The following is a 4405-nucleotide window of genomic DNA, read 5'->3' on the forward strand; positions in this document are numbered from 1 at the left end:
TTCTGCATATTGTTATGAGTATTATTCTCCTCCTGCTAGGCTATTTGCTAGGGCTTCAAAGCCGAAGTTCTCAGATGCTGCACTTAGACTCATTGCTTCTAAGCCATCCCTGAAAATGTGGGTGGTTAAGAAACTTAACTCTCTTTTGCAGGGAAAGGTCTCCAGCCGGAAATCAAAGGCGTCTGATGCTTATGCTGGGGACCTTAAGCATCTTGTGGGGTGCAAGATAAAATGCTCAAATGGTCTTACTATGCATTTCGTCCCGGGATTCCTTGACACTCATCCTATCTATCCTAACCAAGATTTGAACTTCTATGTTCCGCTTATTCGTCAAATGTTTCTGCTTCACAACTCTCTTAGTGAAGCCTATCCCCCAAACTGTACTGTAGGCTATGACACCTCAAGCTTCAAAATGGATTATGGATAGTGGCTGCACCAACCACATGATTGGTGATCGAAGTCTTCTAATGGATTCAACTCTTTGACCTGTCTGATAAGAGTCATATCACATTTGCTGACACTGGTAAAAGTAAGGTATTGGGTCTTGGTAGAGTTGCAATCTCAAAGGATCAGCACATGGATAAAGTGATGCTTGTTGAATCCCTTGGTTTCAACTTAATGTTTATATCAATGCTATGTGATTTGAATATGATTGTGATATTTGAAAAATATCGTTGCCTTGTCCTTATGGAATCTGACAAATCTCTAGTCTTTGAAGGGTATCGAAAAGATGATTTGTATATGGTAGATTTCTCAGCAGGACCACAGCTTGCCACATGTCTTCTAGCAAAAGCTTCAGAATGCTGGCTTTGGCATCGGAGGATAGGACATGCGGGCATGAGGAACTTGTACACTCTTTCTCGAAGAAGCACGTCGTGGGCATCGAAGGTGTCAAGTTCAAGAAAGACCATCTGTGTGGTACCTGTGAAGCTGGGAAGATGACTAGGGCCAAGCATCCCTCGGAGACAAGCATGACAACATCTCAACCCTTCAAGCTGCTTCATATGGACTTATTCGGCCCTACTCATTACTCTACTCTTACTACCACTGCTTGTCTCTATGGTTTCGTCATTGTTGATGATTACTCAAGATATACCTGGGTGCATATAATTCTCTATAAGACTGAAGTGCAGGATGTCTTCAGGCGCTTCGCCAATCGTGCCATGACGAACTATGGTGTCAAGATCAAGCACATCAGAAGTGATAACAGCACAGAATTCAAGAACACCGGCCTCAACACTTACCTTGATACACTTGGCATCACTCATGAGTTTTCAGCTCCCTACACACCTCAACAAAATGGCATCATGGAGCGCAAAAACAGAACCCACATCGAGATGGCTTGGACAATGCTAGATGAGTACAAGACTCCAAGAAAGTTCTGGCCTGAAGCCATTGACACTGCATGCCACATCATCAATCGAGTTTATCTTCACAAGCTTCTGAAGAAAACATCATATGAGCTGCTAACTGGTAAGAAGCCAAATGTCAGTTACTTTAGAGTATTTGGTGCTAGGTGCTGGATCAAGGATCCACATCACACTTCAAAATTTGCACCGAAAGCACATGAAGATTTTATGCTTGGTTACAGAAAGGACTCGCACTCCTATAGAGTCTTCAACCTCTTTCACTATAAAGTGGTTGAAACTGTGGATGTGCCGTTCGATGAGACTAACGGCTCGCAAAGAGAGCACTTGCCAAATGTGCTAGAGGAAGTTCCTCCTAGTGAATCTATCAAGCTCATGGGTACTGGAGAGATCATACCATCCGAACCTCAGGCTGATGATGAACTCATCATTGCACCAAGTCAACCAGAAGACAATGCTCAGCCTGAAGTCAATGCTGAAGCTGAAGACAATGATCTGCAAGGGCAAAATCTTCGTCCAGTACATCCCCGTGTTGCTAATGAAGTACAGATTGAGAAGATAATTGACAGCATCAATGCACCTGGTCCACTCACTCATTCAAGAGCAACATAACTAGCAAATTTTTGTGGCCACTTTGCATTTGTCTCTATATCTGAACCCAAGAAAGTTGATGAAGCCTTCATGGAACCTGAATGGATTGAAGCCATGCAAGAAGAGCTTCATCAGTTCGAGCTGAATAACGTCTGGGAACTTGTCAAGCATCCTAATCCTCGCAAGCATAACATCATTGGCATAAAATGGATCTACCGCAACAAACAAGATGAACATGGTCAAGTTGTCAGAAACAAGGCTCGTTTGGTTGCTCAAGGCTACACTCAAATAGAAGGAATTGACTTCGATGAAACATTTGCTCCTGTGTCTAGACTTAAAGCCATTCGCATACTGCTAGCATATGCCAATCATCACAACATCCTTCTGTACCAAATGGATGTAAAGAGTGCCTTTCTCAATGGCAAAATTGAAGAAGAAGTGTATGTTGCACAACCACTAGGCTTTGAAGATCCACAACATCCTGATATGGTGTACAAGCTCAACAAGGCACTGTATGGCCTCAAACAAGCTCCTCGCGCCTGGTATGACACGCTCAAAGACTTCCTGAAGAGCAAAGGCTTGAAACCTGGCTCTCTAATCCTACACTCTTCACGAAGTCATACGATGGAGAACTGTTTGTGTGCCAAATCTATGTGGATGACATTATCTTCAGCTGCACCGACAAGAGATACAACGATGAGTTTGGGCACATGATGCAAGACCAATATCAGATGTCCATGATGGGTGAGCTGAAGTTCTTCCTTGGTCTTCAAATCTGCCAGCAAAGGAATGGCATCTTCATATTGCAAGAAAAATACCTCAAAGACTGCCTGAAGAAGTTTGGAATGCAAGACTGCAAAGGATACACGACGCCAATGCCATCCAAAACTCATTTGAGTCATGACGTCAATGGTAAAGTGTTCGATCAAAAGGTATACCGCTCCATGATTGGTTCCTTACTTTACTTATGTGCATCTAGGCCAGATATAATGCTTAGCATTTGCATGTGTGCCCGATTCCAAGCGGCACCAAAGGAATCACATCACCTAGCAGTGAAGTGAATTCTTCGATATTTCGCTTACACCCCAACAATAGGATTATGGTATCCAAAGGGCTCAACATTTGATCTGATGGGCTATTTGATTATGCTAGTGACAAGGTTGATCGCAAGTCCACTTCAGGAACATGTCACTTTCTTGGTCGATCACTTATCTGTTGGTCTTCAAAGAAGTAGAACTGTGTGTCTCTCTCCATTGTTGAATCTGAATACATTGCTGATGGATTGTGATGTGCTTAGCTTCTATGGATGAAGCAAACTCTCAAGGACTATGGCATCAACACAAAGAATGTGCCACTCTTTTGTGACAATGAAAGCGCCATCGAGCTCTCCAAGAATCCAGTTCAGCACTCGAAGACAAAGCACATTGAGATTCGTCATCACTTTCTCAGAGATCATGTCAACAAGGAAGACATTGATATCATTCACGTCAACACTGAAGAGCAATTGGCTGATATCTTCACTAAGCCCTTGGATGAGAAAATATTTTGCAAGTTGCGGTGTGAGCTAAATATCCTAGAATCCTCGAATGTCCTGTGAATGGACACACATCCTAATGCTTATGCATGTTGACGACTTAGATGTGCAACACACGAAGTAACATATATCTTCAATTAATGAAGACTTACCTTCTGAGTGTGAATACATTAATGTGGAATTTGACTTCGGAGCGCCACGATAATTGTGCATCATGTCTGGGTCTAATACTTCTTATATGGTGGGTAATGCAACCACCAAAATTCTTATTGAAGTGTTTCTCTTGGCGTTAAAATTGCAAAGTCTTCGAATTTGGATTGTCTTCAACATTAAACTATCTTCATGATTTATCTTCACAATGTTGATTTGGTTCATATACATATACATATATATTAGTGTTCTGTCCTCTACGACATTCACTTATAGCTATGTCTTCACTCTTGAATCTTTTTGATCTAAGTGAATGTGATCGGACCCTAATCTGCCTATGCTTCTACCTCAACTCTGTCTGTCCAAATAATATGCATTCTATTGGAACATGTCGATTGTCTTCACTAAGACCTTGTCAGCTGATGTCAATCTGACAAACATTTAATCTGTTTTTAATGCTACTTCCCTATTGCCTGAAAACCGGAGAAGCAAGAACAACCATCCGACAATCCAGGCGTGCGTGGGAACATGGAACAACTTCCAATGTGTTGCATGTTTGCCACGTGTACAACAGATGTGAAACGCCAGGGCACATGAGTAATTGTGTTGTGCTATCCCTTTCCTTATAAATACACATCACATTGTGGTCAAAATATTTCTTCCACCTCCGGACCTCGCTCAAAACCCTAGCGCCACCGCTAGCTCGTGACGACGCCGCCGACGAAGCGTTTAGCTGCTGCAACCTCACCGACACCATCCTCAC

Source organism: Triticum aestivum, chromosome 2B (assembly GCF_018294505.1).
Source record: "Triticum aestivum cultivar Chinese Spring chromosome 2B, IWGSC CS RefSeq v2.1, whole genome shotgun sequence".
Lineage (NCBI taxonomy): Eukaryota > Viridiplantae > Streptophyta > Magnoliopsida > Poales > Poaceae > Triticum > Triticum aestivum.